The 23,594-nt window shown below is 37.5% G+C and overlaps 1 protein-coding gene and 1 non-coding gene across 2 annotated transcripts in view; one reads left to right on the top strand and one right to left on the bottom strand.

Moving 5' to 3' along the window:
- The window catches only part of GAB2 (GRB2 associated binding protein 2), a 184,376-nt gene that overhangs the window by 25,234 nt on the left and 135,548 nt on the right, over positions 1-23,594 (top strand). The gene's annotated exons all lie outside the window — the stretch shown is intronic.
- LOC143645355 (U6 spliceosomal RNA) lies at positions 19,649-19,755 on the bottom strand. Its single transcript, XR_013157076.1, has one exon. It is a non-coding gene; the product is annotated as a U6 spliceosomal RNA (small nuclear RNA).

Below are 23,594 nucleotides of genomic sequence, written 5' to 3' on the forward strand. Positions count from 1 at the left end.
AACTTCTGTGTGAGACTAAATGAGGAGGTGTTTATTTGGTGTAAAATTTTTATTTTGGGGACTGCATTATCTAATTTAATTTACATGGTTAATTATTTGAACACCATAATTATATGGACTCTTGAATAGGGTGTGAGATCTCATTGATTTGTACAGATTATTGTGATGCCCCTATACATCCCATAGTAATTTGGGATGAATAAAAAAGTATTTGCAATGTCCCCTTGGGGGGCTAGGGAGAAAGGAGAGAACATTAAAAAAAAAATTCCCATCTGGGGAATTCCTGATATTCTCACAAGCAGTGGGGGCAACCAATTCAATAGGCTAAACCCTTGATCTTGGGGTTCACCCCTATGAAACCTAATCCTGCAGAGGAGAAACTAAGCCTACTGATAATTGTGCCTCAGAGTCACCCCCCTACCCCCCCCACCCAGAGAACCTCTTTTGTTGCTCAGGTGTGGCCTCTCTCTCTAAGCCAGTTTGGCATATCCCTATGTGGGATATGACTCCCAGGGATGAGCTGAGACCTGGCATCATGGAATTAAGAAAGCCTTCTTGACCAAAAGGGGGAGGAGAGAAACAAGTGAAAATAAAGTTTCGGTGGCTGAAAGATTTCAAACAGAGTCAAGAGGTTATCCTGGTGGTTATTCTTATGCATTATATAGATACTTATATATATTTTTTTAGTTTGTGGTATATTGGAGTGGCTGGAGGGAAGTACATGAAACTGTTGAACTGTGTTCCAGTAGCCTTGATTCTTGAAGATGATCATATAACTATATATATTTTACAGTGTGACCATGTGATTGTGAAAACCTTTGGTCTGATGGTCCCTCTATCCAGGATATGGACAGATAAGCAAAAATATAAGTACACTTAATAAATAAATAGTGGGGGGGGGGGTGGTAAAGGGCAAAAAAAACCTGGATCGATTGCAATACTAATGGTCAGTGAGAGGGAGGGGTAAGGGGTGTAGAATGTATGGTTTTTTTCTTTTGTCTTTTTATTTCTTTTTCTGGAGTGATGCAGATGTTCTCAAAATGATCATGATGACAAATATACAGTTATGTGATGAAATTGTGAGCCATTGTTTCTTAATTTTGGATGGACTATGTGGTACATGAAGATATCTCAATAAAAATATTTTTTAAAAAAGATCACATTCTAATAAATGAAGGTGCTGAGACAGGCAAGGATAGGGCATTTTAATGGAAGAAATAATTTAAAGGCACTGAATTTAAAAAAAGGGTAAGCAATCTTCAAGGAATCATGTACATATATATATTTGGTGTGTAGCCTTCCTGAAAGGTAGAAGACAATGCAAAAGGTAGGTTTAGGCCAAGTTTTAGAAACCTTTGAATGCTATGCTTTGTATGCATTTTGTTTTGTAAACATTAGGCAGTCATTAACCCAATTTTCAAATGAGGCCTTGGAAATATTATTCAGTGTTCATTGACTCATTTATTCAAATATCCACCATTATTTTATATACAACTAATAAGGAAAAATTACCGTGTTGAAAGAACTCTCTTAGACTTACGTGGACGTGGGTTTTTAATCGGTCATTCTCTTGCCTACACTAAAAGAAAAATATAAATGAAGCAGATCAGTGAAAGAGTCCTACACTTCTTCATATTTGATTCCAACTTCGGAATCACTCTTTGACTCACTTCTTTGTTTTTCTATTCAATACTTGACCTCCATGCCATGAAGAGCATTGATGGTGCAATGTTTCTTTAAAATGTTTCATCATTGTCTTCAAAGATTTTATTCCAAGTCACTGATACTTTTATTCTGTAAGTTTCAGTTTCTTGCCAGAAGATCTTAATAGTAAGTCTTCTCACAATTACTGAGACTCATATTTCCCCTTGAAATGGTCTTTGAATGATTTGTTGTGGGTTGTGCTTGTCAAGTCCCACCACCAGAAATTATAATCAAGTATACCCTTGTACAGGGGCATACAGTGACAACTGTATCCTGACTGCAGCCTGACTGACAGTGACTGTGAGACCTGACCTTACGTTTTATCTCATGCCTGCTTGATGTACAATCTTATTTCATGCTATTTATCCTGCTTTCTCTGACCCTACTCCCCTCTTTCATGCCTTCCTTTGTAGTCATCTGATTTTCTTCATTCCCCTTTCTCTTCCTTCTATGATTTGGAATTCACACATTCTATTTGTGTTTTAATGGTTTGCCTTACATTTTTCTTTACATGAGTTCCTTACTTGACATCTAAAATAAAACATCTCTTTCCTCACTAAAATTCAAGGTCCTTAGAAACTTTTGATTTAATTCTGCATACTCCCTTTAGTCATATCTTTAATTTTCTCAAGTCTTTTCATTACAACTTGTTTTTACATCCCCCATATTTGTTGTTATACTCCTTTACACTGTCAGTGATTTAGATACCTTACATATTCACCAGTTTTTCTTTTCACCAGGTTAGATAAACATGTTTGTTGAATGGATAAGTGACCATAGTAATGGAAAGTTAGAGAACAAATCTGAAATGCAGTATTTCTCAGCAAAACATCTATAATAAATGTCCCTAATCAAGGCGGAAGCATCATAAGACGCATCTGATGGTCACTTGGTATTTAAGTACTATCTTATATCTAATATTAGATTAACTAAGTAGACAGTTATGCCCCACTGTGTTTCTAGCCTCGACAGAGGATGTTCCAGTGATGCAGCAGAGGAAAAGAAGATCCCTGCCTTTGAAGAAGCCTGTACTTTACATATGAATAATAAAAGTTGACAACATATTCATAAAAAATATTTTTAGTAAGCCTCTTTTATATTTGAACTATATCTCAGGCACTGAAAATGAAGTTGAGCAAGAGAGACAAGGTTCCTAACCCTGGGGCTACATTCTAGTCAGTGATGGGGGGCAGTGAGGGTAAGGACAAGATAAAGGGGAGGCAGGAGCTGAATCACTTAACAAGATTAGTTCAGCAAATAGTGATGTGTGCTAAGTATCAGTTACTGTTCCAGCTGCTAGGAATACACCAGAGAATGGAAACAAAATCCCTGCTCTCATAAAGTTAACAGGCTAGTGGGGGGAAAGATTGACAATAAGAAAGAGAAGATGCTATGGAGAAAAATGAAAGTATGGAAATGGAGTAGCAAGTGTATATAGGTGAGGGACAATTTTAAGTAAGGGGAATTTCCCTCTGGCTGGGAAATTGACATTTGAGCAAAAGCATAAAGGAGGTAAGAAAAGGAACCATGATGGTCTCTGGAACAGGACTTCAAGAAAGAAGAAACTGCTCAGGCAAATGCTTTGAGTCAGAGGAGCATTTGGAGAGTCCCAGCAACATCAAGAAATCCAGTGTGGCTTCAGTGGAAAGAGCAAGGCAAAGTGTGGTAGGAGATGCAGTCATAAAAGTAATTGATGAACAGAAAACCAGGGCACTTGTGAGGAATTTTATATAGCCTAGTGAGGTAACAGTGAACTAAGTAAGCATAATGGAAGAATTAAGTGGTTAGGTAATTGAATAAAAAATGATTTGAGTACCTCAAACACTTTTTCTTCATTCTGTTTTTATTCATGTCTGGATTGAAGATGATTTACCTTGGATGATTTTGGGGTTTTTCCTCCTCAAATTTTGAGGTCGGAGAAGTTCCATTCTAGTAATAGTGGAATAATTGTATCAGACTAAATCTCCTGCAGGAAAATGTATACTTTAAACAAAATCACAAAATATATAAAACAGTTGTTTGAAGGCACTGAAGAGCAGCCAGAAGTAGGCAGAAACTAGAGGGGATGTGACTCTTAAAATAAGGGGAAATATTTATGTAACTTTTCTTCTGAGGGTAACCTTCGCCCCTGTCCCAGAGTGGTAGATCTCAAGCTGGAATGTTGACTTGAAAAGTTTGAAACTGATGAAGCAACTAGAAGTTGAAAGGGAAAAACCCTTGAAGAGTAGAGCCACAAAATTTGTATATAAACACCCTTCGAATATTTGACTGGCTTCTGAATTAAGCTTGCATGAGTGAGATTCTTGGGGACAGGAAGAGAAAACAACAGCTGGAAGGCTGATGAGTTTTCAACTGCCACTCACCACAGGGGAGACATATTTTGCAGTTAAGACACCTACCAAGTTAGAGGGGCTTGGTAAACACCTTGGCTTTCCATCAAAATTATAGAAGGGCTACCACTCAGAATTAAAGATTATCTCTCCAGACTAAGGGAATCATCCTAGGCAATTCTAAAATAGACTGTCCCAACAAAGCATAAAATCCTCCGAGTTCAAGATTATCCTTCAGTAATTTAATTGCCTGCTAGAATAAAAAATCACTCTTCAGAGAAAGGTGATTGAGTACAGAATCTCCACAATGTATTATCCACAACATATAAAGAAAATAGAAAATATGACACATATTCAAGAGAAAAAACAATTTTTAGAGATGCGCACACAACCTAGATACTAGAATTTGCAGATAAGGACTTAAAAATAAAAACTATGATAAATATGAATAGACAGGGAATTTCAGCAGAGATTAGGAAATTATGGGAGAAAAAAGTCAAATGGAGATTCTAGAATCAAATAACGTAATCTGAAATAAAAAAATTGGATGGAGTACTAGAACATTCAAGGAAAAAGTCAGGATCGGTGAGTATAATAGGCTAAGAGAAATGATTCAAAGTAAAGCACAGAAAAAAAAAACATAAAATGAATAGAAGCTCAGTAACTTGTGGAATGGTATCAAGAAGTTAACATATACATATAATTGAGTTCCAGAAGAAGAGAGAGAAAGGATGGGGCAGAAAAAAAAATCTGAAGAAATATTGGCTGAAATTTTTGTCAAATTTGGTCACAAACAGCATTCTACAGATCCTGGAAGCTCAGCACATTGCAAGAATAATAAACATAAAGAGAAACATACGTAGGCCCTCCTACCTTCATCCCAAACTGCATTTATAATTTTGTGACTGAGGATCATTTGTTTGTAATGTACTATGCCTTTGACTCTAACTTTTAATTTTGGTGTCCTGTTGAATCAGTACTGCTCAAGATACCAGTTGTTTTGACAAAATAAATTCACCGAACTTGGGATAAAGCAAACCTTGGCACACAGATATGACACAGTTTAACAGGAATCGTTGATTGATACATAAATATTATAAGAAAATTTTTATGACAGTCTGTATTAAGGCTTTTTGATACTTGCAGATTGCTTGGGGAAACAAACAGCAAACATCTTGAAGCTAATATATTAATGGAATTGGTGTCTGCTGTGGGCAAACTGTATTAAGTTAAAATTTGTATTTGTTTACTTTACCCTGGATAGGTACTTTAGACAAGTCCTTCCAGTCATGATGAGGGGATGTGAGAATACATGTATGCATTCAAAACTGTTAATGTAAGTAAATACAGAAATTCCTTTTTCAGAAGTTAGGCTAATATTTATGTGCTAGCCAAATGTGGGGATACTATTACAGGTCAACTTTTAAAGTCTGATAATTTGAAGTAGGTTTTTAGGAGAATTCCTAAAAAGGTTTTTAGAATGAGTTTAAGTCTACTTAGACTTAAATGCCTGCCTTGAATGAAATGGAGATGATAGATGGCTGACCACAGCAATGATGAGCCCTTGTTAAGGCATTGGATGATTTCTGGTTTAGTAACACAGGCTTGTGTTGATGTTGTTGCTTAAGAGGGTTTGAACAGCAAGGATTATGCACCAGACTATTTTCTTTATTATTATTTTAATTATTTGTTAACAGATGAACTTTATTACATCTTTAAAATCACAAATAGGTCTGGCATCTTGTTTCCATTGCTGCACAGCTCCTTAGATCTTATTCATCAGCCTGCTGAACTGTTGCTTTTTCAGAGACAGATATAATCCAAAATTTTTCTTATATCCTTGTTTTTAACTGTTGTGGCTTGCTGAATTTGATACAAGCTCAATGTCATTTCCTTCAAGAATTAACTCATCTTTCTGGGCTTGAGATACTCAACAGGCAACACCTGACCTCTTCTGAACCCTGCAGATGTGTTTTTCACCCAAGAAAATTCAGGTTTCACCCAGAGACCCACTCTCCTGAACAACAGCATTGCAGGGGAAGTGAGACTCACAGCCCTCACCTTGTGACTGAAGCCCAGTGTAACACCCTTGATCATATTCTGTGCATGACGACAAGTAGGGAACTGTAGCTAGCTCCTTCCTATTTCCCCACCATTATTCAACCCTAAGCCTCTTCTTTTTCTTCCCAAGGAGCCTGAGTTCTACATTGTATGATTGAAGTCCCACCGCAGGGTCCCTCGGGGGCCCTTCTCAGTAACTGTAGGTCCCTTCAGTGTGTTCCAGAAAATGTCAGCAGTCTGGTTGCTGAGAATGTCTTCATTCTTACAGTAGATGCAGCAAAGAAAAAAAAAAGGGAGAGAGGATCAGGCTGTTTTAAATTCTAGTTCACATTACTCTGTTCAATCCATGTTAAGATGTTAGACTGGCTTTCTATAGACTGTGAAATGGCTCCAGAAGAGCAACAAACTGAAATCTTTGCAATAACACAGGTTGGAAATATGTACCTGTTCTAGTTTGCTAGCTGCCAGAATGCAGTATACCAGAAATGGAATGGCTTTTAAAAGGGGGAATTTAATAAGTTGCTTGTTCACAGTTCTAAGGTCGAGAAAATGTCCCAATTAAAACAAGTCTATAACATGTCCAATCAAAAGCATTCAGGGAAAGATACCTTGATTCAAGAAGGCCAATGAAGTTCAGGGTTTCTCTCTCAACTGGAAGGGCACATGGCGAACATGGCATCATCTGCTAGCTTTCTCTCCTGGCTTCCTGTTTCATGAAGCTCGCTGGGAGGCATTTTCCTTCTTCATCTCCAGAGGTTGCTGGCTCATGGACTCTCTGCTTCGTGGTGCTGCAGCATTCTCTGCTCTCTCCAAATCTCTCTCATTCTCCAAAATGTTCCCTCTTTTATAGGACTCCAGAAACTAATCAAGACCCACCCAAATGGGTGGAGACACATTTCTCCCAATCCAGTTTAACAACCACTCTTGATTGGGTTACATCTCCAGGGAAATGATCTAATTACAGATTTAAATGTACAGTATTGAATAGGGATTATTCTGCCTTTATGAAATGGAATTTAGATTAAAACATGGGTTTTCTAAGGGACACACATCCTTTCAAACCAGCACAGTACCTAACTGCACAAAGTGTCAATTCTGCTATAAAGATGATAAAGTAAGAAGTGAAATTGTCTTTATTCTCAGAAGACACAATTATATATACATAAACTCCTAAGGAATCTACTCGTAAGGAGCCCTACTAGAATTAATAAGTGATTTTAGCAAGATCACAAGATTCAAGGTTAATATATAAAATGCCTTAAAAAAATAAAAAATAAAAAAAAATAAAATGCCTTGCCAGTATATATAGAAATGCAGTTAAACAATTAGAAAATGAAATAAGTGATGCTATTTATAATAGCATAAGAACCCATAATATATTTGAGAATAAATTTAACAAAAATATTCAAGATTTATATACTTAAAACTACTAGACATTGCTGAGAGAAGTTCAAGACTGCCTAAATAAACTGAAAGATGTATCATGTTGATGGGTTGAGAGACCCAATATTGTTTATAAGTCAATTTCTACAAATTAAGGTATACATTCAATGCAATCCCAATAAAAATCCTAGTAGGAAAAAAAATCATAGTAGGCTTTTTTGGCCATAATTTATGTGGAAATGACAAGTACATGGAAGAACAGAAATAGTGTTGAAAGTAAAGAACAAAGTTTGAAGATGACAAAACTAAATAAAGCTCCAATAATCAAGACAGTGTGCTCTTGACATAGAAAACACAAATTGATAAAGGGGACAGAATGAAGATTCCAGTAAACCAGTGCATATATGGTCAATTAATTTTCAACAAAGGTACTAAAGAAATTCAGTGGGGAAAAGAAAGCCTTTTCAACAAATGATGCTGGAACAACTAGATAACCATACTGGTGAAAAATGAATCTTAAAACCTCAGTCAGATACTACTTACTAAAAGTCTGACAGTACCAAGTATTGGTAAGAATATGGACAAATTGAACTTTGATCACTGCTGATGGAAATGTGAAGAGGTTAAATATTTTGGAAAATTGAAGTTTCTTATGAAGTTAAACTTACACCTCCCCAGCGATGTAGCAAATATAATGCTAAGTATGTACTTAAGCGAAATGAAAACACATTTACAAATATATTAATACGGAATGTTCTTAGCAGCTGTACTCACAACGGCCAATACTGGAACATTTGTTTATGTCTATCAATACATGAATGGATAAACAAATTGTGGTACATGTATACAATGGAGTACTACTCAGCAGTAAAAAAAAAAAAGAATGAGCTATTGATACACCCAACAGCAAGAATTAATCTCAGAATCATTATACAGAATGAAAGAAACCAGCCATAATAGTACATACTGGATGATTTCATTTGTATGAATTATATGAATTCCAAGAAAAGGCCAAACTAATCCATAGCAAGAGTAATCAGAAAATTGTTGCAGGGTAGGAATTTTTTTGGTAAGAAAATGGGAGAAAACTTTCAAGGTAGTTATAGAAATTTTCAGTATCCTGTGTTGAGTAGTCTAAAAAGTTCTCTAAAGCCCATCCATCTGAACACTTAAAAGTTATGTGCATTTTGTCATATATTATTTATACCTCAATTTTTTAGAAAAAGGGGAAAAAGTTTGTATGAGAATGTTTGTTACACCTTTATTCATAATAGCTCAATATTATAGTAGCTTTATTCATAATAGTCCCAAACTGCAAACAACCCAAATGGGCACTGTATTCCACAATAGCAGAATTCATATTCCCTTCAAATATTCAGATAACGCATGTTCAAGTAGTACGTACAAATCACAGTTAGCCTTCATTTAATCCTGTTATTCGTCTAATGAAGTAGAATATCATGCTCAGAGGGAGATTGGTCTTGTACAAGATGGCAGTCATAGTAAAAGGCAGAACTTCTCTCCCACCATTGAAGGTGAGCAATGACTATCTCTATATGTTAAAACCCGGGGTCTTTCTATTCAATATCTTAGAGCCAGTTAGTGAGAATTGGGTCTAAAAGCTAGCTCTACTGAGTCTCAGTCTAGAACTAGAAAACTCTTTTTTTCTCAATACATTCCAACAGAAATTTCTGTATAAAAAGCCCAATTGCTTACTTTTGTCAGTCCAACACAGAAAACCTATTTTGTTGATCAGATGGTTGATAAAATGCTTTCCTAATAGAAAGTCTTATCTTCTTTTCCTATTGTTTTGAATTTATACTTCCAAAGGAGGAAGCCAAGTCCGGGAGACAGCCAAGGGAATTTTAATTGAGTCAAGTGGTACATGCTTTTAATCAAGTCTTTCATGTTACAGTTTCTGGAAAGTGCCTTGAGATCTCTTAGTAATCTTGCAAAAGCAGCTCTTCAACTTGGTGCTCACGATGAGAGTTTAGAGAGCCATTGATAAACTAACTAGCTTCCCTGTGGAGAATAGCTGAAGCCTCTAGAGGACAACAGACTTAAATTAAACTGAAAAAATGTAGATCACAATGGAAAGCAAGGTGAAGAGAAGGAGTTATTGATAAGATGGTTCAGAAGTCTTGTTTTGTTCCAATTTTCCTTTTGATTATGTAGTGAACATTTGTTGATTCCTTCCCTTGAATCCATTTCCTCTTTCTCCTTCCTAACAGTGCCCTAATTTCTGTCATAACACTACAGATCTGGGAAAGCTGGCTCCATCCACCCTAGACTTTAAATGTGGTGGTCAACACGTTCCATCCCTTTGGCCACCATTGGGGGTGTGTCCTAAGCAAGTACAATTATAGTGAATTCTGTTTGATGAGATGTAAAGATGTGGGACCTTTATTCTGCCATGACTCAGGTAATATAAGTGACTATCTTTACTCTGACCCTAGGCTTGTTAAAGGGGTTTACCCCATTGTAGAAATGCAGTTAGGTAGGAAAGAGAGAACCAGCGCCTTCCTGTCAGGGCTGCTGTGAGGATCGGATGAGATCTTGACTGTAAAGCACCTTGTAGAAAGTCTGGCATAAATATAAACTCACGTTTTAAGAACTTTTAAAATTACTAATGACAGAAACAAGCTTAAGCAAAAAATAGAAATGCATTGGAATGATACTAAGGAAGCCTATGTAGCAGGGCAGCCCTGGTGACTTTGAGTGCTAGAATCGTATCTCACGGCCACCAGGATTCACCAGTCTCATCACTGCTTCTCTAAATAACTGGCTTTCTTTTTTCCTTTAGACAGGCTTTCTGTAAGTAATAGGAAATTACCAGCAACCCCAAGCCTCCCTGGTTCTGTGACCCAAAAGCCTTGGCCTCTACTCCTCAAACTCCAGATTGAGGACCCTGACACAGCTTGGGTCATACTTCTACCCCTGGACAGATTACTATGGTCAGAAGAACGGAGAACTGTGGTCAATCAGGCATGGGTCACAAGCACACTACTGACACTCCCACGCTCTGCTTGGAAGGCTGTGTGAAACAGCTCCAGAATGAAGTTTGCATTGCATGACGAGCCATTTCCCCAAGGGAAGAGGAAATGGTACTGAATACTGAACAGTAAAACAAGTGTTCACAATTACTCAGTATTGCTTTTCTTCCTAAACAGGGTCAGTCTGCTTGGAGTGGAGGTAGGGGGATGAGAAAGTGGTGAGTGGGCAAAATGGAGTGTGAATTTTATTGTGCACTTAACTATGCCATAAGTCATTTTTGCATGCATTAGCCTATTGTATGTATTTTAATTTCTTATTATATTCCCATTTCAGCCAGAAACAAGTTCAGGCTAAGAAACTAGCCCAGGGCCATAAAACATACCATGGTAGAAGGAGGAGTGAAAGCTGGATCTATTTGACTCCAAAGATTATAATGGTTTTTACTGCTAAAAGCAAGACTTACCTGGTCAATGTGCTGTTCCCCCTTCCTCCTCCAGTTACTCCCCAACATGAGCCTGAATTAGGACTGGAAACCTAGGTTTTCCAGACCTGTATGATCATCCATCTTATCCCACAGGAGAACAAGGATGTGTTTCCCACCTTTTAGACAGAAATATTTGTATATTGACCTTAAAAAAAAACAAACTGTGGAAACACATTTCTGAGCATATCCTTTTACTTAACGTGGTGAAATCTTGCAGTGAGAGCTGTATAGCCTATATTTGAATACCAACTTCACTGCTTACTAACTAGGTAACGTATTCTGTGCCTCAATTTATTCCTCTGCCAAATGAAGCTAATGTTAGAACCTAATTCATACGGTTGGCTGTGAAAATTAAATGAGCTCATGTGTAAAGTACTTATAACAATGTCTAGTACACAGTAAGTACAATGTAAGTCTTAGCTCTCTTTATTAGAAGTCTTATTGTTATTCACCATTAAGGGACTCTTCTGGCTGATGCAGAAGAAGAAGGCAAAGCAGTCTTATTTAGGAATCTTCATTTTGTGACTGCGGTTCCCATCTGGAATGCATATACTTAGCTTTCAAAGGAACAAACCCATTTCACTGTAATCTAAGGCAGAAGTAGATTACTTATGATCCAGAGAGCCCAATACTGTGGGGGAAACATTCTCCCTGCCTGTCTGGTCACATATGTACGATGAACCATTTCCCTCATATTTCCCCTTAGTACACCTCCATACTGATTATTTAAACATACAAGTTTAAACAGACTTCCGTTTCTAAAACTGATGGAAGCAAATGAGTCAGGAGTGCACAGAGTTACTGTGTCTAAGGTACTGAAAGTGATTTGACAGATGAGTGATAGAAGGAGAGGATCTGAGTACATGTGGCAGGGACCAGAACCCCATGAAGCATATGCAGCTTCTGTATGAAATGGAATTTGACTTCCTCAGAAAGGAGATAGCATTTCAGAGTTTCAGGGCTGCAGGGCCCCAGGAGAGAAACTGAAGACCACTGTGTGTGACAGACACATCAATCTCTGAATCAAATAGGGGAAAGGAAGGATATATCAACCTCACTATGTAAACTTGACAGATTTTGGAGTGGCTAAGTTCTGGGGCTCTCTGGCTCAATTCAAATTAGTACCTGATTCTAGAATTGGATCTGAAACTCATTTGTAATTGATAACTCTCGAGATTTTGCCTACATATCAATGTGCATATTGCAAACTATACGTTCAGATGTTGTTAAAGCTATTTAGTAATTGCTGGTCTGTTTATGTATCTGCCATTGTAGTTTTGCCATCCACTTGGCTATATTGTTTAATGCTTTTTTCCATGTTAAACATTTTTATAGTAAAAGTTCCCCCTATGTCTCTGTGACTAAAAAGATATTTTATACCAGAAGCAGAGCCTTGGGCTTTTCAAACTGTATCTGGATCAAGAAAAAAAAAAATCAGACTATTTCAAAATGAAGACAAATATTTGCAGCCTTTGATTTCTAAAAGTTCATGAAGTGGACAAGAATTTTTTGTAGTTTAATTCATATACTCGGATAATACGGTGTGCAGTTTGTGTTCTTCCCTTTGTTATAAATGCCCTTGTGTGTGAAGTGGAATTTTCCTATCATGCTGCAGTGAAAACAAATGTTAGAATAGACTTAAGCTGTTGTCATTTGAAAATCCAATTTAGCACCTTCATTGTCGGTGTTTGTTTCCCTTCCCACCCCTCTGCCTGTTTTATGCATAGAATTAATAATTCCCTTGCATGTTTTTTCCCTGGTTCTTAGTTCTCTAATGTGCACCCACCCCATTGCCCAATCTCAAAGAGAATTGATAAGCCTCAGCTTTCCTATTCCGTAGTACTGTGTGTAGCCTTCCACTGTAGCACTTACCACATTGTTTTATAGATGCATTTGGATCTCTCTCCAACCTTCCCACTGCAATAGAATTTTAAAGCCCTGAGGATAGGGATATTCTTATTCATCTTTGTATTTTTAGCATTCAGCATAATGCCCACCATATAATAAGCATTCAGCACATATTTGAATGGATCATCATTTTATACTTTAAAATGTGGGTGATTAGTGAGTCATAACAATTTGACTAACATATCTAGTCAGTAGCAGAACTGCAGCTAAACTCCAAGACTCCACGTCTGCTCCTCCACCCCATCCTATCCCACCCCTGCTCTTTCTGTAATATTAGGTGTTTGTTGCTCCAAACAATTAGGTTCTAGACAGACAAAATTTTATAATGACTTCAGAAATGGCACAACAAAAAGATAAACCTTTGGTTATTTGTATCGTAGACCTTGTGCTTTTAAAATTTTTTGTTTTCTTTGAGGGTTGATGGCAAAGTCATAACATTGGAGAGATATCCAGCAGTCAGTACCTGAAAAATCTTCACTTAGGGAGTGGCATTTTTGAATTATGAAACTAAATTGGGATCTACTTGTCTTTATTGGGATCTACAAGTCACTTGCCGAAATGTATAACTAAAATTGGTCTGTTTATTGAGTATTATAATATGATATCTGTTCAGTTAAACCCTCTAGTTTGTCAAATTCTTGCCAAAAATGGGTCTCAGAGAAGATAAACTGGGATTGGAATGCTTTTAAATGTAGATGTCTCAGGTTTCCAGGATAAAGCATCTTCACTTAAAAGTAATTCCTTCAAAAGCCTGTATTGGTACTAACTCTGTATCAAGCCCTGTGCTAGGCTGGGGCAACAAAGAAAGTTAAAAAAGAACTTTGCCTCAGAGGAGCGTTTAAGTATGCTTCTCTACCTAATTGAACAACTACACAATGTGGTAAATTCTGTCATAGAGATATCTATAAATAATCTAATAACAAAGAAACTGGGAAAGAAGAGGATCTGCTCCATAATAATAATATCTACCTTTACTGAGTACCTGTTATATGCCAGGCACTGTTCTAAGAAATTTACATGTGTTAAATATTTATGTTTTGGGATGTTTTCCTCGTTTTAGTCCCCTTCAACGTATTAAAGGATTTTTATTCTACATTTGGAATCTTTGACCTTTTTATTTTGTGGCTTGGGCTCCCTTATTTGAGGGAGTCATTATAATCACGTGGCAGCTTTAAATCTGGCACTTTATATAATGACTAAAACAGAAAAATTGTTAACATCAGTATTCACGGTTTCTACCATGGCTTCTAAGGTGGAAAGATTCTTACTTGCTGTGTCTTCTACCAGAACTCTGTTGTAATTGGCTTAATGGAATGAAAATGTAAATCAGGAAGGCACACTGAATCTCCAAAATAAACAGTTGAGTTAAAGAAAAAAGAAAGGAATATACAAATTAAAAACTGGGTTTGAAGGTTGGTAAGAGGCCCTTGAGCTACTATAGTTAGTATATGAGAAAAAAAGGTGAGAAGATAAAAAGTGTGGGTTATGAATTTGATTCCTTTTAATGCCCATAGAGAAATGCAAGTAAAGACTAGAATTACTCTTTTTTTACTTTTGATTGCTGGACTGTCTTTAAATAACATTGTGCCCAGGACTGAGCCATTTAGATTGCTGGGATTGTTCAGGTTACGTATACCCGGTCTCTCCACTTTACCTGTCTTTTGCCCCTTTCCTTGCTTAACAGTTAGGCAGTCTAAAGTGGTCTAGTGGATTCATGGTCCACAGAGTTATCAGGGACCAAGCTCTTTCTATCTTTTTGCTTTGCTGATGACCTTCATCCTTAGTCATCTGGGAAAGCTCTTTTCCCTTTTCCTGCTACCTGGAATGCAGATACAATAAATGGGACTCCAAAAGTCATCTTGGCCCATGAAGTCAAGACTACAGAGTTAACTATTCCTGAATCTTTATAATCTCCATTATCTTTAACCACGACAATAACATTTACAAAAGAAATCAGTGTTCTGGAAGATCCAAGTAGTGTTTCAAATAATTTCTTTTCCTAGGAGGGAGAATAGGCCATTTATTGTCTCTGCATCACAGTTATCAGAAAAGAAGGAAACAATGAGTCGAATAGGTAAGAAAACCTTCTGTGGCAGTGAAAGATGTCATTAATATGATGACATAACTTGCTCCTTTACCCGGGTTCACTGGGTCTTCCTCCTGCAGAAAAGTGCTCTTGGAGATTAGGAAAAGGGTGAGCCCTGTTGAATTACAGGAGCTGTAGATTGTGCAGCCTTGGTCAGAGTAAGGGTATGAGGAGGGATCAGAGTGCCCTGCAACATAGATTAACACTGTACCAGTCCTAATGTATATTATTTATTTTCACTTCTTACGATATCCCTATAGAATATAGTATTATGTTTTATACCTAAGAAAACTAAGGTTTTAGAGCGTTTATGTCACTTGCCCAAATGTCACTCTTGCAGTAAAGAATGGTACTGGGATTAGAATACAAATCTATCTAGTTTCAACCCTTTGTTTATTTAATTTTTTTTAGTCTTTCTGGACAGAATGGCTGTCAGAGTAGGTTTAGGAGGTCTGATGGTCTGGTCTTTCCAGTGTCTTTTACTCATAGTTACTTGGAAATCATCTCTCCTAAGAATTGGTGTTTGAGTGATGCCCCGATATAGCTCAGAGTAATTTGGGCAAAGAATAAAAAAGTATTTGCAAAGTCCCCTTGGGGAACTAGGGAGAAAGGAGGAAGTATTAAATTTCCCCATCTGGGGAATTCCTGATATTCTGGCAAGCAGCGGGGACAACCAATTCAATGGGCTGAGCCCTCGATCTTGGGGCTCATCCTTATGGAGCTTATTCTTGCAGAGGAGAAGCTTAGCCTACTAATAATTATGCCCAAGAGTCACCCCTAGAGAACCTCTTTTGTTGTTCAGATGTGGCCTCTTCTCTAAGCCAGCTGGACAAGTGAATTCACTGCCCACCCCAACCTCCCACTATGTGGGTCATATCTCCCAGGGATGTAAATCTCCCTAGCAACATGGGACAGAACTCCCAGGATGAGCTGGGACCCAGCATCATGGGATTGAGAAAGCCTTCCTGACCAAAAAGAGGAAGAGAGAAAATAAAGTCTCAGTGGCTGAGAGATTTCGTTCAGAGTTGAGAGGTTATCCTGGGGGTTATTCTAATACATGATATAGATATCCCTTTAGTTTATGGTGTATTGGAGTGGCAAGAGGGAAGTACCTGAAACTGTTGAGTTATGTTCTAGTAGGCTTGATTCGTGAAGACAACCATATAAGTATATACCTTTTACAAAGTGACTGTGTGGTTGGAAAAAAAAAATGTTTGAAGTTTTAAGCTCTAATACTCACCCCCTCCTTATGGAGCCCCCAGTGTAGTAAATGATCCTAAATATGAAGAATTCTGGGCAGAATGATGTTGGTAGTGTAATCTGAAGTCATTCTGGGGAAGCATGGAAAAGGAATCAAATGGGGGAGGAAAAATCAGCCTAATATTCCTTTTAGCCACCTTAGCTCATTTAATCTTCACAGTGGAGATAGTAATCTGATTACACACATGAGCAGCCAGCCTGAAGTTTCATAGTGAGTGACTGGTGGAAGCAATTCTTAAACTCAGGGCTGTCTGGCTCCAATGATACCGGACAAAGGCGGTGGATTCTCTGCCTTATGCACTCAAATGACCAATTCCTGAGAGACCAAGGTTTAAAAAAAGAGAGTTTTTTACTAGGTGCAGAGAAGGAGATCAGATAGCCTAAAGGTCCAAAAGTCTGTCTTTCCAAAGTGCAGTAATTCTGATCATTTTATAGTACTAAAAGATGGGCAGGTTTTAGGATGCTCACAATGACCCCAGATGATGTAATTAGAGATGATCTATTTGTTAAGCATGTGCAGACTGATAACATGCTTAGTCACAGAACATATTAAGAAAATGGTGGCCTTCATACAATGAATGGGCATGATTTTTAGTATTATAATGAGGTGTAGGTCACTTACATATTAAAGTCTAAGCTACGAGTCAGGCAGGCCCATTTTGGTTAAATCCAGTCTTGGTTATGAAGATAGCTTTTGAATTGGGGTGAGTTAATTCTGGGCTGACCCAAGGCCCTTCATAATTAATAAACATTGAGAGCTGTATTTAGTGATCACAAGACTCCTAAGTCAAATAACCGGATAAAATGGGTACAAGCGAAGGTCACTCACAAGGTTTTTACAATCACAAGGGCACAAGATAAAGGCTATACAATCATCAGAGATCAAGGCAGCTGGATTACAGTTTAAAAATTTCAGGTATTTCCCTCTGTTTAATATACCGGCAAGCAAAAAAGGAATATCTATATAATGATTCAGTAATCACAATCATCCCTTAAATCCTAGCTTCTCACTAGACAGCTAATTATAGACTACTGTTTTCTAACTAATGTTTCGTAAAAAAAAAAAATAATAACGCATACATGGTAGTAAAATACTTTGGTATGGAATGGAACTCAGTGAATGCATCCCTTTTCCTGTTTACCCTGCCCGGATTCCCTTGGTTCTACCTGCCTCTCAGGTCCTTGGCTTCTATCTCAGTGGCAACTCCCAACTGCTGCGGCTGCTTTTACCTTATTTTCTAATGCTGCTGACTATCTCGGCTTCCCTCAGCTTGCTCTGGTATGGTCTCTATTGTGCACTTTGTGGAGAGAGCAAAAACAGTTCAGATGCCATACCCGCCTCCCTACCCCCAGCTGACCAGACCCTAGGAGGCTCTGCCTTTTCCCACCACTTCCATAACCAGATGGAGGGTGCAGCCTTCCCCAGTGACTGTCCAGTGGGGTTGGGTAACTTAATCTGGAAAAGCCAGGCAGTTAGGGCCCTGGGGCCACCCCTGACCAGTGCCTATTGCGGGCTTGAGAAGGATAGGAGCCAGTAGATAGATTCCCTCCTTTCTGCTTTTCTCCCCTTGAAACTCCACCCACTCCCATTCTGAAGTACACTGGTTCTATATAGGCTTTCTGGAGACTTTATGATCGAGCAAGTGGCTGTGCTTTCATGTAAGCTGTACCTAGTTTGGGTAATGCACAGCTTTGTGTTTGCATTCTACCTGCCTCGCTAACATTTTTTTCACTTTCTGCTCCAGGATTTCAACGCCTGATAAAGTAGGTAAACTCTATTTTCTAGGAAACTGGTCAAGTTAGTATTTGATGAAAAACAAATTATGTTCCCACCTAATCTCTTTCCCTATTTACCCTGTTTCGCATCTTGTTATTTTTCACTTAACAGTAATAATAATAAGTAATATTTGAATGCTTATGTGCCAGACACTGTTCTAAGTTCTTATAATTAGTGAGCACCACAAACCTATAAGATAAATAAATTTTGGAAATTGTCCCATATGAACATATATACATCATTTGCATTTGTTTTATTCTTTAAAGGAATGCTTATTGCTTTTGTTAAAATGGTACATATTCATTATAAAAAGTCAAGAAATGCTAAAAAATTCAAAGAGAAAAGCAAAAAATCTCCCATATCCCATTACCTCGTAATAACCATTAGACAAATAATATTCCAGGTAGCTCTCATGAACTGCAGTTTTTCTCAACAACTGCACTGGTTTGTGAGTACACCATAATTTAACTAGTCTTTGACTGATAAGCATTATGTTGCTTTCTTTGTTTTTTCCGTTATCAAAAAAAGATGATATAATGACTATCCTTATAAAATGCCTTTGTACTTCTATAATTTTCTGGCATATAAGACATGTTTATCTCCTCCCCCACTTTACCCTTTTACCCCCAAATTTTCATCCAGCAACACCTTATGTCCATTGCCACTGTTTTGTAAATGGAAGGCCCTGGGCCAATGCAAAAATTATTTAACTGTAAGATGATCTGCCTTTATGTGTTTCCACTAATGGTGGAGAAGGGAAATACAGAATATGATAGAGATGCAAGTTTCACATCCTAGAGTTTTAGTAACCAAAAGAATCCGTAGGCCACATAGCTGATCAGAGGTATATTTTGTGTTAGTGTATTATGTTTTAGATTTAAATTTTGGTATGCTAAGTCATGGCTCAAAAAATAGTAGAGGCACTAATACATAAACCACAAACTAACTTTTTTAAAGGGCAAAGAACCTGCTTTCTGTTTTGGGGGGTGCATAGTCTGGGAATCAAACCCTGGTCTCCCACATGCAAAGCAGGTATTCTAACCACTAAACAACCCGTGCACCCACAGAGAACCTACTTTAAATGTTCTTAGTCCTGGGACTAAATTTCTAATGCAGTGTATGCCAGTGGTTAAGGGAATTGGTTGGATACCAGCACAGGTGATGAATTTTCTTAGTGTTGGGAATGACTTTGAAGATAATTTTCTAGAGTTTGAAGTTGAAGATTTAAACCTATGCAATTTTTTTTCTTCTGTTCTTTCTTTTTCTGTTTGTAGCCATGCTGTATACTTCTGTTATTTATGTATGTACTTGTACTCATTGAAATACCAGTGTCTATTATAATTCATTGTTTCTTCTCTCACTTTCTATGTACTAATTTTTAGTGGAATTCTTGCTTTTTGTATGGTATGCTTTGTTCCAGTTTTTTAAAATTTTTATTAATAAAATCAATCAACATACAATACGAACATTCTTAATGTGTTCCAATTTTTATAAAAATATTTGTTTCCTTACATGGTAACTAAGCATATAGGGATTTGTTCTTATTTATTTTAGATTTTAGTTTGTTTTTTAACAAACGTACATTATTTGCAAATATGATTTATATAAAGGATACATTTCTAGTAGCATTTCTGTATCAAAGAGTATGTGCATATAATTTTTTTAATATCGTAGGCTTCACAAATTTGTGTGTCATCCTTGTGCAGGTGCCATATTAATATTCTCTGTATCTTTCCAATTTTAGTATATGTGCTGCCAAAACAAGCACTGCATTTTAAATTTTGACAGACATTGTCAAATTGTTTCAGAAAAAGAGATGCGAAGTAACAGGAGGATTAGCTGGGTTCATTTTTTTCCCATATATATTTTTAAATGTAATATTTTTGTCCAGGATAATTTGCATACAGTCCCTCCCTTGAGAATTTGAAGTAACAGAACTTTTCTGAATATCTTTCCAGATAGTAAGCCTATTGTAGAGCAGATGGGAATTAATCGCATTAATGAGCAGTATTAATCTGTTGCATGACCAGACAAACCAGCAGGGCAGCTGCTGTGGTAATGTTGCTGTTTGCGGACTTTCTGGTTGAACAGAAGCTTTGCCATTCTTACAAGGAAGTACCTAAGCAAGTGTCAGCACATTGATGTAGTCAGCAAGTGCTGTGAGAAAGGGAAAAAGGATGAGCTAATTAAGAACTGAAATACTCTGGGATACTTTCTGAAGGAGGGAAAACTTGAAGGCCCAGACTAAATGCCCTCCCCTCCTTAATGCTTGCTCGGACAATCTTAGCTGGAACTGGTTCCTCCTTCCTGAAGTCCAATAGCACTTAGTTTATAACATTTATATGCAATTCCTTCATTGTCTAAACCAAAAATCATGATACATATTCTAACACAGAGGTTATAAACTGGTATATTTGACCTAAATTCCATCCACACAGTGTTTTGCTTGGCTGACAGAATTTTAAACAATTTTAGTTGGTTGTAGGTTATTAAAAACTGAGAGATTTTACATAAAATCCATAACATCTCTAGCTTCCAAATTTCTGCTTAGCAGCAGTTAACTGGAACTGGGTTGCAACTGTCCACCTTTGCCATATACTTTTCAATTTGCTATAGACCCCCACCCTCCAAACTGGTTCACTTCTATTTGTATTTACTTGGGCCTTCGTACATTTTTCTGACTCATACCTCTAGAACATGTGCCCTAAGAAGGAAAGGATTTTTTCCAACTTTTTTTTTATTGTATAATATATCATAGATACAAAGCAAAGAAAGAAAAAGCAGAAATTTTCAAAGCACTCTTCAACAAGAAGTTATAGGACAGATCCCAGAGTTTGTCCTGGGCAAATATGTATATAAATAAATGTATGTGTGTGTGTATATATATATATATATATATATATATATATATATATCGGGTGTATGGTCTGGAAATCGAACCCGGGTCTCCCACATGAAAGGTGGACATTCTAACCACTGACCTACCCGTGCACCCCTATACAGATTTTTATTATCACTTTTTTTCTTTTTTGTGAAAAATAACATATATACAAAAAAAGCAATAAATTTCAAAGCACAGTACAATAGTTAGTTGTAGAACAGATTTCAGAGTTTGGTATGGGTTACAATTCCAAAATTTTAGGTTTTTGCTCCTAGCTGCTCTAAGATAGTAGAGACTAAAAGAAATATCAGTATAATGATTCAGCAATCATATTCATTTGTTAAACCCTACCTTCTCTGTATAACTCTACCATCACCTTTGATCTTTTTCCCACTCTTTAGGGGTATTTGAGCTGTGCCCATTTTACCATTTTCATGTTGAAAGGGCTGTCTATAATAAGAGGTAGGGAGATGGGGCTGGCTGATGTTCCGGAAAGGCTGTCCTCTCTAGGCTTCAGGATCTATCTTGTCCAGTGACCCATCTGGAGGCTGTAGGTCTCTGGAAAGATACCCCAGTGCATGGAGCCTTTGTAGAATATTATATATTGCCCTAGGTGCTCTTTAGAATTAGCTGGAATGGTTTTGGTGGGGGTTGGGCAAGTTATGATAGGTAGCAATGTCTAACTGAAATTTGCCTAAGAGTAACTTCCAGAGTAGCCTCTCAACTCTATTTGAACTCTCTTGGCCACTGATACCTTATTTGTTACACTTTTCTCCCCTTTTTGGTCAGGTTGGCATTATTGATCTCATGGTTCCAGAGCCAGGCTCATCCCTGGGAATCATCTCCCAAGCTGCCAGGGAGACTTTGACCCCTGGATGTCATGTCTCATGTAGGGGGAAAGGTATGGTTTTGCTTGCAGAGTTGGGCGTAAAGAGAGAGATTGGCCACATCTGAGCAACAAAAGAGGTCCTCCAGAGGTAACTCTTAGGCATACGTATAGGTAGGCTTAGCTTCCCCTACATACATAAGCTTCACAAGAGCAGGCCTAAGATCAAGGGCTTGGCCCATTGATCTGGGTGTCTCCAACGTTTGAGACAACATCAGGGGTTTCCCTGGTGGTAAAGTTTTAACAGTTCATATTTTTTTCTCCCATCCCTCACGGAGTTCTGCCAATACTTTTTGATTATCTGCTTAATATATTCTGGGATATATCCAGGCATTACACTAAGCTATACAGAATTAAAGGCCCTCATTTTTATTCTGGGCTCCATGTGTTTGCGTTGTTTAAATAAACTGTCTAGACAGGTTGAGTTAGATGATGTGCTACAGAAAATGTAGGTTTTGGACAAAGTAAATCTTTCTTCCCTTGAGACTCTAAAATGTAACAATGTCTTCCTTACCCCTGTGTTCTGAATCCCCTTAGTCCTGACCTGATGGCCTTTGTTCTTGTCTCTGAGTCCTGGGTTATACATGTATAAAACAGCCTGTAAAAATTCAGAAATAGTAATTGCCACTCCAGACAAAGTATGACTGCTGCGAGAGTTTACAATCCAGGACCCTGTTTTCTTATAAGTGAAGGAAGGGATTTTAATTTGTTTTATTCCCTGCTCTTTCCTCAGTAACAGAACACTGCATTGATTGAAAGAATGAATTGGTGACTCTTGATCTAAGTTTATGGAAGAAAAATAAGGCAGAATCTTTCAAATTTAAACTCTCTCAGAAGAGGGATATAGTTCTCCTTTACTCTTGAGGTATTGCGTATAATTTAATATTACACATCTAGGCTATGACTTAATCTCCCTTGCTGGATGGTGCTGGATGGTAAACTCATTGAGGTCGGGGACCTGCCTTGTAATGTTTTGCATACTTGCTTAATAATATTTTGCATAATAGGTATTTAAATATTCCTTTGATTTTGGCAAAATTTTAGAATTTCTCATGAAAAAGAACTTTGTGAATAAAGGCAGAAAGATGGTAATGAACATGCTGTGATGGGAAACAGTTTCTTCTGCAGCTGTAATTTCTTCCCACCCCATCTCCAGTAGTATTCTGTTTACTATCAAGACTGTAAAATATTCTTAATAAACCTCACTCCTGCTCTTCAATAGCAGGATAAATTGTTCCCCTTTCTTCACTTTGTACATACTCTATCTTACTTAGTACTCGTCAAATTATATTGAAGATCTTATTTCCTCCACTAGGCTGTGATTTTCACATAGCTAATAATTGTTTGGTTTGTTTTTGTGTCTCTAACAGCTAATATTTATAACAGTTTGTGTTCCAACTCTCTATCAGCACTGTTCTAGAATTCAGTAATGTTCCGATTTGAGTTTGTATTAGGAGTTGTATTAAAGCTTTTAGACCACTTTATAATTTATGAAACATTTTTTATATCCATTGTCTTGTTTGATCTAGAAATCAACTCTGGGAGCTACAAATGAGAATGTCAAAGTCCAGAAAGAGTGTGAGTTGTCCAGAGTCACATGGCAGCTAGTGGCTGAACATCCAGGCCGAAGTTGGCCAGTTTGACTAAACATTGCACTCACCTATGATACCTAGATAGGGAAGGATAGATTTATGGAAAACTTACCATTCTTGGCTGAGCACTTCGGACCTGGTATTTTGAAATAAGAAGAAAAAGGGAAGTGCTTTTTGATGACTCATTTTTGGATGAGGGCTCTTAAAAGAACATTCCTTAGGGGAGCAAGAAAGATGCTAAGCAGTCC

This window comes from Tamandua tetradactyla, chromosome 8 (assembly GCF_023851605.1).
Source record: "Tamandua tetradactyla isolate mTamTet1 chromosome 8, mTamTet1.pri, whole genome shotgun sequence".
Classification (NCBI taxonomy): Eukaryota; Metazoa; Chordata; class Mammalia; order Pilosa; family Myrmecophagidae; genus Tamandua; species Tamandua tetradactyla.